This window comes from Phalangium opilio, unplaced genomic scaffold (assembly GCF_054372755.1).
Source record: "Phalangium opilio isolate 3A_F unplaced genomic scaffold, DU_Popi_V2 ptg001170l_1, whole genome shotgun sequence".
NCBI classification, from domain to species: domain Eukaryota; kingdom Metazoa; phylum Arthropoda; class Arachnida; order Opiliones; family Phalangiidae; genus Phalangium; species Phalangium opilio.
In genome coordinates, this window is record NW_028324255.1 from 3,458,854 (window position 1) to 3,471,704 (window position 12,851).

The following is a 12,851-nucleotide window of genomic DNA, read 5'->3' on the forward strand; positions in this document are numbered from 1 at the left end:
TTAAATGTTCGTCAGGTATTGTGGAAAAACTTTGACTTTTTACGTCACATCAGAGACCTCCCAAGTACTGACTGCGCTCGACGCTGCTTAACTTCGGTGATCGGACGAGAACCGGTGTTTTCAGAGTGATATGGCCGTTGCCGAGAGTGCTAGTTAATAATTCGAATTTAAATTAAGTGAGACAAATTAACCTTCATCTTTTTAAACATTAACGAAAAGAAAATATGTTTGCTTTTTTCATATCTCTTGGAATTTAAAAGAGGAAAAAAAAGTGAAAATGCCAACGGCACGCAGTGTTCCTAAGTGGTCTCCCTCCCAAGTACTAACTGCGCTCGACGCTGCTTAACTTCTGTGATCGGACGAGAACCGGTGTTTTCAGCGTGATATGGCCGTTGCCGAGAGTGCTAGTTAATAATTTGAATTTAATTAACCTTCATCTTTATAAAACAATAACAAAAAGAAGATATGTTTGGTTTTTTCATATCTGGTGGAATTTAAAAGAGGAAACAAAAAGGAAAAAGCCAACGGCACGCAGTGTTCCCAAGTACTGACTGCGCTCGACCGTGCTTAACTTCGGTGATCGGACGAGAACCGGTGTTTTCAGAGTGATATGGCCGTTGCCGAGAGTGCTAGTTAATAATTCGAATTTAAATTAAGTGAGACAAATTAACCATCATCTTTTTAAAACAATAACAAAAAGAAAATATGTTTGCTTTTTTCATATCTATTGGAATTTAAAAGAGAAAAAAAAAGTGAAAAAGCTAACGGCACGCTGTGTTCCTAAGTGGTCTCCCTCCCAAGTACTGACTGCGCCCGACGCTGCTTAACTTCGGTGATCGGACGAGAAACGGTGTATTCAGCGTGATATAGCCGTTGCCGAGAGTGCTAGTTAATAATTTGAATTTATTTAACCTTCATCTTTATAAAACTATAACAAAAAGAAGATATGTTTGCTTTTTTCATATCTGGTGGAATTTTAAAGAGGAAAAAAATGGAAAAAGCCAACGGCACGCAGTGTTCCTAAGTGGTCTCCCTCCGAAGTACTAACTGCGCTCGACGCTGCTTAACTTCTGTGATCGGACGAGAACCGGTGTTTTCAGCGTGATATGGCCGTTGCCGAGAGTGCTAGTTAATAATTTGAATTTAATTAACCTTCATCTTTATAAAACAATAACAAAAAGAAGATATGTTTGGTTTTTTCATATCTGGTGGAATTTAAAAGAGGAAACAAAAAGGAAAAAGCCAACGGCACGCAGTGTTCCCAAGTACTGACTGCGCTCGACCGTGCTTAACTTCGGTGATTGGACGAGAACCGGTGTTTTCAGAGTGATATGGCCGTTGCCGAGAGTGCTAGTTAATAATTCGAATTTAAATTAAGTGAGACAAATTAACCATCATCTTTTTAAAACAATAACAAAAAGAAAATATGTTTGCTTTTTTCATATCTGGTGGAATTTAAAAGAGGAAACAAAAAGGAAAAAGCCAACGGCACGCAGTGTTCCCAAGTACTGACTGCGCTCGACCGTGCTTAACTTCGGTGATCGGACGAGAACCGGTGTTTTCAGAGTGATATGGCCGTTGCCGAGAGTGCTAGTTAATAATTCGAATTTAAATTAAGTGAGACAAATTAACCATCATCTTTTTAAAACAATAACAAAAAGAAAATATGTTTGCTTTTTTCATATCTATTGGAATTTAAAAGAGGAAAAAAAGTCAAAAACCAAAGGAACACAGTGTTCCTAAGTGGTCTCCCTCCCAAGTACTGACTGCACTCGACGCTGCTCAACTTCGGTGATCGGACGAGAAACGGTGTATTCAGAGTGATATGGCCGTTGCCGAGAGTGCTAGTTAATTTGAATTTAATTAACATTCATCTTTATAAAACAATAACAAAAAGAAGATATGTTTGCTTTTTTCATATCTGGTGGAATTTTAAAGAGGAAACAAAAAGGAAAAAGCCAACGGCACGCTGTGTTACCAAGTACTGACTGCGCTCGACGCTGCTTAACTATGGTGATCGGACGAGAAACGGTGTTTTCAGTGTGATATGGCTGTTGCCAAGAGTGCTAGTTAATAATTCGAATTTAAATTAAGTGAGACAAATTAACCTTCATCTTTTTAAAACAATAACAAAAAGTAAATATGTTTGCTTTTTTCATATCTATTGGAATTTAAAAGAGAAAAAAAAAGTGAAAAAGCTAACGGCACGCAGTGTTCCTAAGTGGTCTTCTCCCAAGTACTGACTGCGCCCGACGCTGCTTAACTTCGGTGATCGGACGAGAAACGGTGTATTCAGCGTGATATGGCCGTTGCCGAGAGTGCTAGTTAATAATTTGAATTTATTTAACCTTCATCTTTATAAAACTATAACAAAAAGAAGATATGTTTGCTTTTTTCATATCTGGTGGAATTTTAAAGAGGAAAAAAAATGGAAAAAGCCAACGGCACGCTGTGTTACCAAGTACTGACTGCGCTCGACGCTGCTTAACTATGGTGATCGGACGAGAAACGGTGTTTTCAGTGTGATATGGCTGTTGCCAAGAGTGCTAGTTAATAATTCGAATTTAAATTAAGTGAGACAAATTAACCTTCATCTTTTTAAAACTATAACAAAAAGAAAATATGTTTGCTTTTTTCATATCTATTGGAATTTAAAAGAGGAAAATAAAGTCAAAAAGCCAACGGAACGCAGTGTTCCTAAGTGGTCTCCCTCCCAAGTTCTGACTGCGCTCGACGCTGCTTAACTTCCGTGATCGGACGAGATCCGGTGTTTTCAGAGTGATATGGCCGTTGCCGAGAGTGCTAGTTAATAATTCGAATTTAAATTAAGTGAAACAAATTAACCTTCATCTTTTTAAAACAATAACAAAAAGATAATATGTTTGCTTTTTTCATATCGATTGGAATTTAAAAGAGGAAAAAAAAGTCAAAAACCAAAGGAACACAGTGTTCCTAAGTGGTCTCCCTCCCAAGTACTGACTGCACTCGACGCTGCTCAACTTCGGTGATCGGACGAGAAACGGTGTATTCAGAGTGATATGGCCGTTGCCGAGAGTGCTAGTTAATTTGAATTTAATTATCCTTCATCTTTATAAAACAATAACAAAAAGAAGATATGTTTGCTTTTTTCATATCTGGTGGAATTTTAAAGAGGAAACAAAAAGGAAAAATCCAACGGCACGCTGTGTTACCAAGTACTGACTGCGCTCGACGCTGTTTAACTATAGTGATCGGACGAGAAACGGTGTTTTCAGTGTGATATGGCCGTTGCCAAGAGTGCTAGTTAATAATTCGAATTTAAATTAAGTGAGACAAATTAACCTTCATCTTTTTAAAACAATAACAAAAAGAAAATAAGTTTGCTTTTTTCATATCTATTGGAATTTAAAAGACAAAAAAAAAAGTGAAAAAGCTAAAGGCCCGCAGTGTTCCTAAGTGGTCTCCCTCCCAAGTACTGACTGCGCTCGACGCTGCTTAACTTCGGTAATCGGACGAGAAACGGTGTATTCAGCGTAGAAATCGCTGAACGCGCTAACCATTGCGCCACGGAAGCCCAAAAATTAAATGTTCGTCAGGTATTGTGGAAAAACTCTGACTTTTTACGTTACATCTGAGACTTCACAACACCGCTCCCGGGTGGGCTTGAACCACCAACCTTTCGGTTAACAGATGAACGCGCTAACCATTGCGCCACGGAAGCCTAAAAATTAAATGTCGTCAGGGATTGTTGAAAAACTTCGTCTTTTGAAGTTACATTTGAGACCTCACAACACCGCTCCCAGGTGGGCTCGAACCACCAACCTTTCGATTAACAGCCGAACGCGCTAACCATGGAGCCACAGAAGCTCTGAAATTAAATGGTTGTCAGGTATTGTGGAAAACTTATGACTTTTTACGCTACATCTTAGACCCCACAACACCTCTCCCGGGTGGGCTGGAACCACCAACCTTTCGGTTAACAGCTGAACTTGCTAACCATTGCGCCACGGAAGCCCAAAAATTAAATGTTCGTCAGGTATTGTAGAAAAACTCTGACTTGTAACGTTACATCTGAGACCCCACAACACCTCTCCCGGGTGGGCTCGAACCACCAACCTTTCGGTTAACAACTGAACGCGCTAACCATTGCGCCACGGAAGCCCAAAAATTAAATGTTCGTCAGGTATTGTGGAAAAACTTTGACTTTTTACGTCACATCAGAGACCTCCCAAGTACTGACTGCGCTCGACGCTGCTTAACTTCGGTGATCGGACGAGAACCGGTGTTTTCAGAGTGATATGGCCGTTGCCGAGAGTGCTAGTTAATAATTCGAATTTAAATTAAGTGAGACAAATTAACCTTCATCTTTTTAAACATTAACAAAAAGAAAATATGTTTGCTTTTTTCATATCTCTTGGAATTTAAAAGAGGAAAAAAAAGTGAAAATGCCAACGGCACGCAGTGTTCCTAAGTGGTCTCCCTCCCAAGTACTAACTGCGCTCGACGCTGCTTAACTTCTGTGATCGGACGAGAACCGGTGTTTTCAGCGTGATATGGCCGTTGCCGAGAGTGCTAGTTAATTTGAATTTAATTATCCTTCATCTTTATAAAACAATAACAAAAAGAAGATATGTTTGCTTTTTTCATATCTGGTGGAATTTTAAAGAGGAAACAAAAAGGAAAAAGCCAACGGCACGCTGTGTTACCAAGTACTGACTGCGCTCGACGCTGTTTAACTATAGTGATCGGACGAGAAACGGTGTTTTCAGTGTGATATGGCCGTTGCCAAGAGTGCTAGTTAATAATTCGAATTTAAATTAAGTGAGACAAATTAACCTTCATCTTTTTAAAACAATAACAAAAAGAAAATAAGTTTGCTTTTTTCATATCTATTGGAATTTAAAAGACAAAAAAAAAAGTGAAAAAGCTAAAGGCCCGCAGTGTTCCTAAGTGGTCTCCCTCCCAAGTACTGACTGCGCTCGACGCTGCTTAACTTCGGTAATCGGACGAGAAACGGTGTATTCAGCGTAGAAATCGCTGAACGCGCTAACCATTGCGCCACGGAAGCCCAAAAATTAAATGTTCGTCAGGTATTGTGGAAAAACTCTGACTTTTTACGTTACATCTGAGACTTCACAACACCGCTCCCGGGTGGGCTTGAACCACCAACCTTTCGGTTAACAGATGAACGCGCTAACCATTGCGCCACGGAAGCCTAAAAATTAAATGTCGTCAGGGATTGTTGAAAAACTTCGTCTTTTGAAGTTACATTTGAGACCTCACAACACCGCTCCCAGGTGGGCTCGAACCACCAACCTTTCGATTAACAGCCGAACGCGCTAACCATGGAGCCACAGAAGCTCTGAAATTAAATGGTTGTCAGGTATTGTGGAAAACTTATGACTTTTAACGCTACATCTTAGACCCCACAACACCTCTCCCGGGTGCGCTGGAACCACCAACCTTTCGGTTAACAGCTGAACGCGCTAACCATTGCGCCACGGAAGCCCAAAAATTAAATGTTCGTCAGGTATTGTAGAAAAACTCTGACTTGTAACGTTACATCTGAGACCCCACAACACCTCTCCCGGGTGGGCTCGAACCACCAACCTTTCGGTTAACAACTGAACGCGCTAACCATTGCGCCACGGAAGCCCAAAAATTAAATGTTCGTCAGGTATTGTGGAAAAACTTTGACTTTTTACGTCACATCAGAGACCTCCCAAGTACTGACTGCGCTCGACGCTGCTTAACTTCGGTGATCGGACGAGAACCGGTGTTTTCAGAGTGATATGGCCGTTGCCGAGAGTGCTAGTTAATAATTCGAATTTAAATTAAGTGAGACAAATTAACCTTCATCTTTTTAAACATTAACGAAAAGAAAATATGTTTGCTTTTTTCATATCTCTTGGAATTTAAAAGAGGAAAAAAAAGTGAAAATGCCAACGGCACGCAGTGTTCCTAAGTGGTCTCCCTCCCAAGTACTAACTGCGCTCGACGCTGCTTAACTTCTGTGATCGGACGAGAACCGGTGTTTTCAGCGTGATATGGCCGTTGCCGAGAGTGCTAGTTAATAATTTGAATTTAATTAACCTTCATCTTTATAAAACAATAACAAAAAGAAGATATGTTTGGTTTTTTCATATCTGGTGGAATTTAAAAGAGGAAACAAAAAGGAAAAAGCCAACGGCACGCAGTGTTCCCAAGTACTGACTGCGCTCGACCGTGCTTAACTTCGGTGATCGGACGAGAACCGGTGTTTTCAGAGTGATATGGCCGTTGCCGAGAGTGCTAGTTAATAAATCGAATTTAAATTAAGTGAGACAAATTAACCATCATCTTTTTAAAACAATAACAAATAGAAAATATGTTTGCTTTTTTCATATCTATTGGAATTTAAAAGAGGAAAAAAAGTCAAAAACCAAAGGAACACAGTGTTCCTAAGTGGTCTCCCTCCCAAGTACTGACTGCACTCGACGCTGCTCAACTTCGGTGATCGGACGAGAAACGGTGTATTCAGAGTGATATGGCCGTTGCCGAGAGTGCTAGTCAATTTGAATTAATTAACCTTCATCTTTATAAAACAATAACAAAAAGAAGATATGTTTGCTTTTTTCATATCTGGTGGAATTTTAAAGAGGAAACAAAAAGGAAAAAGCCAACGGCACGCTGTGTTACCAAGTACTGACTGCGCTCGACGCTGCTTAACTATGGTGATCGGACGAGAAACGGTGTTTTCAGTGTGATATGGCTGTTGCCAAGAGTGCTAGTTAATAATTCGAATTTAAATTAAGTGAGACAAATTAACCTTCATCTTTTTAAAACAATAACAAAAAGTAAATATGTTTGCTTTTTTCATATCTATTGGAATTTAAAAGAGAAAAAAAAAGTGAAAAAGCTAACGGCACGCTGTGTTCCTAAGTGGTCTCCCTCCCAAGTACTGACTGCGCCCGACGCTGCTTAACTTCGGTGATCGGACGAGAAACGGTGTATTCAGCGTGATATAGCCGTTGCCGAGAGTGCTAGTTAATAATTTGAATTTATTTAACCTTCATCTTTATAAAACTATAACAAAAAGAAGATATGTTTGCTTTTTTCATATCTGGTGGAATTTTAAAGAGGAAAAAAATGGAAAAAGCCAACGGCACGCTGTGTTACCAAGTACTGACTGCGCTCGATGCTGCTTAACTATGGTGATCGGACGAGAAACGGTGTTTTCAGTGTGATAAGGCTGTTGCCAAGAGTGCTAGTTAATAATTCGAATTTAAATTAAGTGAGACAAATTAACCTTCATCTTTTTAAAACTATAACAAAAAGAAAATATGTTTGCTTTTTTCATATCTATTGGAATTTAAAAGAGGAAAATAAAGTCAAAAAGCCAACGGAACGCAGTGTTCCTAAGTGGTTTCCCTCCCAAGTTCTGACTGCGCTCGACGCTGCTTAACTTCCGTGATCGGACGAGATCCGGTGTTTTCAGAGTGATATGGCCGTTGCCGAGAGTGCTAGTTAATAATTCGAATTTAAATTAAGTGAAACAAATTAACCTTCATCTTTTTAAAACAATAACAAAAAGATAATATGTTTGCTTTTTTCATATCGATTGGAATTTAAAAGAGGAAAAAAAGTCAAAAACCAAAGGAACACAGTGTTCCTAAGTGGTCTCCCTCCCAAGTACTGACTGCACTCGACGCTGCTCAACTTCGGTGATCGGACGAGAAACGGTGTATTCAGAGTGATATGGCCGTTGCCAAGAGTGCTAGTTAATTTGAATTTAATTATCCTTCATCTTTATAAAACAATAACAAAAAGAAGATATGTTTGCTTTTTTCATATCTGGTGGAATTTTAAAGAGGAAACAAAATGGAAAAAGCCAACGGCACGCTGTGTTACCAAGTACTGACTGCGCTCGACGCTGTTTAACTATGGTGATCGGACGAGAAACGGTGTTTTCAGTGTGATATGGCCGTTGCCAAGAGTGCTAGTTAATAATTCGAATTTAAATTAAGTGAGACAAATTATTCTTCATCTTTTTAAAACAATAACAAAAAGAAAATAAGTTTGCTTTTTTCATATCTATTGGAATTTAAAAGACAAAAAAAAAGTGAAAAAGCTAACGGCACGCCTTGTTCCTAAGTGGTCTCCCTCCCAAGTACTGACTGCGCCCGACGCTGCTTAACTTCGGTGATCGGACGAGAAACGGTGTATTCAGCGTGATATGGCCGTTGCCGAGAGTGCTAGTTAATAATTTGAATTTATTTAACCTTCATCTTTATAAAACTATAACAAAAAGAAGATATGTTTGCTTTTTTCATATCTGGTGGAATTTTAAAGAGGAAAAAAAATGGAAAAAGCCAACGGCACGCTGTGTTACCAAGTACTGACTGCGCCCGACGCTGCTTAACTTCGGTGATCGGACGAGAAACGGTGTATTCAGCGTGATATGGCCGTTGCCGAGAGTGCTAGTTAATAATTTGAATTTATTTAACCTTCATCTTTATAAAACTATAACAAAAAGAAGATATGTTTGCTTTTTTCATATCTGGTGGAATTTTAAAGAGGAAAAAAAATGGAAAAAGCCAACGGCACGCTGTGTTACCAAGTACTGACTGCGCTCGACGCTGCTTAACTATGGTGATCGGACGAGAAACGGTGTTTTCAGTGTGATATGGCCGTTGCCAAGAGTGCTAGTTAATAATTCGAATTTAAATTAAGTGAGACAAATTAACCTTCATCTTTTTAAAACAATAACAAAAAGAAAATAAGTTTGCTTTTTTCATATCTATTGGAATTTAAAAGAGAAAAAAAGTGAAAAAGCTAACGGCACGCAGTGTTCCTAAGTGGTCTCCCTCCCAAGTACTAACTGCGCCCGACGCTGCTTAACTTCCGTGATCGGACGAGAAACGGTGTATTCAGCGTGATTTGGCCGTTGCCGAGAGTGCTAGTTAATAATTTGAATTTATTTAACCTTCATCTTTATTAAACTATAACAAAAAGAAGATATGATTGCTTTTTCATATCTGGTGGAATTTAAAAGAGGAAACAAAAAGGAAAAAGCCAACGGCACGCAGTGTTCCCAAGCACTGACTGCGCTCGACGCTGCTTAACTTCGGTGATCGGACGAGAACCGGGGTTTTCAGCGTGATATGGCCGTTGCCAAGAGTGCTAGTTAATAATTCGAATTTAAATTAAGTGAAACAAATTAACCTTCATCTTTTTAAAACTATAACAAAAAGAAAATATGTTTGCTTTTTTCATATCTATTGGAATTTAAAAGACAAAAAAAAGTGAAAAAGCTAACGGCACGCAGTGTTCCTAAGTGGTCTCCCTCCCAAGTACTGACTGCGCCCGACGCTGCTTAACTTCGGTGATCGGACGAGAAACGGTGTATTCAGCGTGATATGGCCGTTGCCGAGAGTGCTAGTTAATAATTTGAATTTATTTAACCTTCATCTTTATAAAACTATAACAAAAAGAAGATATGTTTGCTTTTTTCATATCTGGTGGAATTTTAAAGAGGAAAAAAATGGAAAAAGCCAACGGCACGCTGTGTTACCAAGTACTGACTGCGCTCGACGCTGCTTAACTATGGTGATCGGACGAGAAACGGTGTTTTCAGTGTGATATGGCCGTTGCCAAGAGTGCTAGTTAATAATTCGAATTTAAATTAAGTGAGACAAATTAACCTTCATCTTTTTAAAACAATAACAAAAAGAAAATAAGTTTGCTTTTTTCATATCTATTGGAATTTAAAAGAGAAAAAAAAGTGAAAAAGCTAACGGCACGCAGTGTTCCTAAGTGGTCTCCCTCCCAAGTACTAAATGCGCCCGACGCTGCTTAACTTCCGTGATCGGACGAGAAACGGTGTATTCAGCGTGATATGGCCGTTGCCGAGAGTGCTAGTTAATAATTTGAATTTATTTAACCTTCATCTTTATTAAACTATAACAAAAAGAAGATATGTTTGCTTTTTCATATCTGGTGGAATTTAAAAGAGGAAACAAAAAGGAAAAAGCCAACGGCACGCAGTGTTCCCAAGCACTGACTGCGCTCGACGCTGCTTAACTTCGGTGATCGGACGAGAACCGGGGTTTTCAGCGTGATATGGCCGTTGCCAAGAGTGCTAGTTAATAATTCGAATTTAAATTAAGTGAAACAAATTAACCTTCATCTTTTTAAAACTATAACAAAAAGAAAATATGTTTGCTTTTTTCATATCTATTGGAATTTAAAAGACAAAAAAAGTGAAAAAGCTAACGGCACGCAGTGTTCCTAAGTGGTCTCCCTCCCAAGTACTGACTGCGCCCGACGCTGCTTAACTTCGGTGATCGGACGAGAAACGGTGTATTCAGCGTGATATGGCCGTTGCCGAGAGTGCTAGTTAATAATTTGAATTTATTTAACCTTCATCTTTATAAAACTATAACAAAAAGAAGATATGTTTGCTTTTTTCATATCTGGTGGAATTTTAAAGAGGAAAAAAATGGAAAAAGCCAACGGCACGCTGTGTTACCAAGTACTGACTGCGCTCGACGCTGCTTAACTATGGTGATCGGACGAGAAACGGTGTTTTCAGTGTGATATGGCCGTTGCCAAGAGTGCTAGTTAATAATTCGAATTTAAATTAAGTGAGACAAATTAAAATTCATCTTTTTAAAACAATAACAAAAAGAAAATAAGTTTGCTTTTTTCATATCTATTGGAATTTAAAAGCGAAAAAAAAGTGAAAAAGCTAACGGCACGCAGTGTTCCTAAGTGGTCTCCCTCCCAAGTACTAAATGCGCCCGACGCTGCTTAACTTCCGTGATCGGACGAGAAACGGTGTATTCAGCGTGATATGGCCGTTGCCGAGAGTGCTAGTTAATAATTTGAATTTATTTAACCTTCATCTTTATTAAACTATAACAAAAAGAAGATATGTTTGCTTTTTCATATCTGGTGGAATTTAAAAGAGGAAACAAAAAGGAAAAAGCCAACGGCACGCAGTGTTCCCAAGCACTGACTGCGCTCGACGCTGCTTAACTTCGGTGATCGGTCGAGAACCGGGGTTTTCAGCGTGATATGGCCGTTGCCAAGAATGCTAGTTAATAATTCGAATTTAAATTAAGTGAAACAAATTAACCTTCATCTTTTTAAAACTATAACAAAAAGAAAATATGTTTGCTTTTTTCATATCTATTGGAATTTAAAAGAGAAAAAAAAGTGAAAAAGCTAACGGCACGCAGTGTTCCTAAGTGGTCTCCCTCCCAAGTACTGACTGCGCCCGACGCTGCTTAACTTCGGTGATCGGAAAAGAAACGGTGTTTTCAGCGCGATATGGCCGTTGCCGAGAGTGCTAGTTAATAATTTGAATTTTTTAACCTTCATCTTTATAAAACAATAACAAAAAGAAGATATGTTTGCTTTTTTCATATCTGGTGGAATTTTAAAGAGGAAACAAAAAGGAAAAAGCCAACGGCACGCTGTGTTACCAAGTACTGACTGCGCTCGACGCTGCTTAACTATGGTGATCGGACGAGAAACGGTGTTTTCAGCGTGATATGGCCGTTGCCGAGAGTGCTAGTTAATAATTTGAATTTATTTAACCTTCATCCTTATAAAACAATAACAAAAAGAAGATATGTTTGCTTTTTTCATATCTGGTGGAATTTTAAAGAGGAAACAAAAAGGAAAAAGCCAACGGCACGCTGTGTTACCAAGTACTGACTGCGCTCGACGCTGCTTAACTATGGTGATCGGACGAGAAACGGTGTTTTCAGTGTGATATGGCCGTTGCCAAGAGTGCTAGTTAATAATTCGAATTTATTTAACCTTCATCTTTATAAAACTATAACAAAAAGAAGATATGTTTGCTTTTTTCATATCTGGTGGAATTTTAAAGAGGAAACAAAAAGGAAAAAGCCAACGGCACGCTGTGTTACCAAGTACTGACTGCGCTCGACGCTGCTTAACTATGGTGATCGGACGAGAAACGGTGTTTTCAGTGTGATATGGCTGTTGCCAAGAGTGCTAGTTAATAATTCGAATTTAAATTAAGTGAGACAAATTAACCTTCATCTTTTTAAAACAATAACCAAAAGAAAATATGTTTGCTTTTTTCATATCTATTGGAATTTAAAAGAGAAAAAAAAGTGAAAAAGCTAACGGCACGCAGTGTTCCTAAGTGGTCTCCCTCCCAAGTACTGAATGCGCCCGACGCTGCTTAACTTCGGTGATCGGACGAGAAACGGTGTATTCAGCGTGATATGGCCGTTGCCGAGAGTGCTAGTTAATAATTTGAATTTATTTAACCTTCATCTTTATAAAACTATAACAAAAAGAAGATATGTTTGCTTTTTTCATATCTGGTGGAATTTTAAAGAGGAAAAAAAATGGAAAAAGCCAACGGCACGCTGTGTTACCAAGTGCTGACTGCGCTCGACGCTGCTTAACTATGGTGATCGGACGAGAAACGGTGTTTTCAGTGTGATATGGCCGTTGCCAAGAGTGCTAGTTAATAATTCGAATTTAAATTAAGTGAGACAAATTAACCTTCATCTTTTTAAAACAATAACAAAAAGAAAATAAGTTTGCTTTTTTCATATCTATTGGAATTTAAAAGAGAAAAAAAAAGTGAAAAAGCTAACGGCACGCAGTGTTCCTAAGTGGTCTCCCTCCCAAGTACTGACTGCGCCCTACGCTGCTTAACTTCGGTGATCGGACGAGAAACGGTGTATTCAGCGTGATATGGCCGTTGCCAATAGTGCTAGTTAATAATTTGAATTTATTTAACCTTCATCTTTATAAAACTCTAACAAAAAGAAGATATGTTTGCTTTTTTCATATCTGGTGGAATTTTAAAGAGGAAAAAAAATGGAAAAAGCCAACGGCACGCT

At 38.8% G+C, this 12,851-nt stretch overlaps 4 non-coding genes and 19 pseudogenes across 4 annotated transcripts; all 23 read right to left on the reverse strand.

Annotated features, from left to right (window-relative positions):
• Window positions 1-278: 278 nt before the first annotated feature.
• LOC149584196 (5S ribosomal RNA) lies at window positions 279-397 on the reverse strand. The gene has a single exon (XR_016380406.1). It is a non-coding gene; the product is annotated as a 5S ribosomal RNA (ribosomal RNA).
• Window positions 398-519: 122 nt separating this feature from the next.
• Window positions 520-622, reverse strand: LOC149584197 (5S ribosomal RNA; annotated as a pseudogene).
• Window positions 623-759: 137 nt separating this feature from the next.
• On the reverse strand, window positions 760-878 carry LOC149584198 (5S ribosomal RNA; annotated as a pseudogene).
• Window positions 879-999: 121 nt separating this feature from the next.
• On the reverse strand, window positions 1,000-1,118 carry LOC149584199 (5S ribosomal RNA). Its single transcript, XR_016380396.1, has one exon. It is a non-coding gene; the product is annotated as a 5S ribosomal RNA (ribosomal RNA).
• Window positions 1,119-1,480: 362 nt separating this feature from the next.
• Window positions 1,481-1,583, reverse strand: LOC149584200 (5S ribosomal RNA; annotated as a pseudogene).
• A 613-nt stretch (window positions 1,584-2,196) lies between these two features.
• On the reverse strand, window positions 2,197-2,314 carry LOC149584201 (5S ribosomal RNA; annotated as a pseudogene).
• A 362-nt stretch (window positions 2,315-2,676) lies between these two features.
• LOC149584202 (5S ribosomal RNA) lies at window positions 2,677-2,795 on the reverse strand (annotated as a pseudogene).
• Window positions 2,796-4,425: 1,630 nt separating this feature from the next.
• Window positions 4,426-4,544, reverse strand: LOC149584203 (5S ribosomal RNA). Its single transcript, XR_016380397.1, has one exon. It is a non-coding gene; the product is annotated as a 5S ribosomal RNA (ribosomal RNA).
• A 1,375-nt stretch (window positions 4,545-5,919) lies between these two features.
• On the reverse strand, window positions 5,920-6,038 carry LOC149584204 (5S ribosomal RNA). The gene has a single exon (XR_016380398.1). It is a non-coding gene; the product is annotated as a 5S ribosomal RNA (ribosomal RNA).
• A 122-nt stretch (window positions 6,039-6,160) lies between these two features.
• On the reverse strand, window positions 6,161-6,263 carry LOC149584205 (5S ribosomal RNA; annotated as a pseudogene).
• Window positions 6,264-6,875: 612 nt separating this feature from the next.
• LOC149584206 (5S ribosomal RNA) lies at window positions 6,876-6,994 on the reverse strand (annotated as a pseudogene).
• Window positions 6,995-7,355: 361 nt separating this feature from the next.
• Window positions 7,356-7,474, reverse strand: LOC149584207 (5S ribosomal RNA; annotated as a pseudogene).
• A 613-nt stretch (window positions 7,475-8,087) lies between these two features.
• Window positions 8,088-8,206, reverse strand: LOC149584208 (5S ribosomal RNA; annotated as a pseudogene).
• A 585-nt stretch (window positions 8,207-8,791) lies between these two features.
• On the reverse strand, window positions 8,792-8,910 carry LOC149584209 (5S ribosomal RNA; annotated as a pseudogene).
• Window positions 8,911-9,031: 121 nt separating this feature from the next.
• Window positions 9,032-9,134, reverse strand: LOC149584210 (5S ribosomal RNA; annotated as a pseudogene).
• Window positions 9,135-9,270: 136 nt separating this feature from the next.
• On the reverse strand, window positions 9,271-9,389 carry LOC149584211 (5S ribosomal RNA; annotated as a pseudogene).
• Window positions 9,390-9,749: 360 nt separating this feature from the next.
• On the reverse strand, window positions 9,750-9,868 carry LOC149584212 (5S ribosomal RNA; annotated as a pseudogene).
• A 121-nt stretch (window positions 9,869-9,989) lies between these two features.
• On the reverse strand, window positions 9,990-10,092 carry LOC149584213 (5S ribosomal RNA; annotated as a pseudogene).
• Window positions 10,093-10,227: 135 nt separating this feature from the next.
• Window positions 10,228-10,346, reverse strand: LOC149584214 (5S ribosomal RNA; annotated as a pseudogene).
• Window positions 10,347-10,706: 360 nt separating this feature from the next.
• Window positions 10,707-10,825, reverse strand: LOC149584215 (5S ribosomal RNA; annotated as a pseudogene).
• Window positions 10,826-11,185: 360 nt separating this feature from the next.
• LOC149584216 (5S ribosomal RNA) lies at window positions 11,186-11,304 on the reverse strand (annotated as a pseudogene).
• Window positions 11,305-12,114: 810 nt separating this feature from the next.
• On the reverse strand, window positions 12,115-12,233 carry LOC149584217 (5S ribosomal RNA; annotated as a pseudogene).
• A 362-nt stretch (window positions 12,234-12,595) lies between these two features.
• LOC149584218 (5S ribosomal RNA) lies at window positions 12,596-12,714 on the reverse strand (annotated as a pseudogene).
• Between the last annotated feature and the right edge of the window lie 137 nt (window positions 12,715-12,851).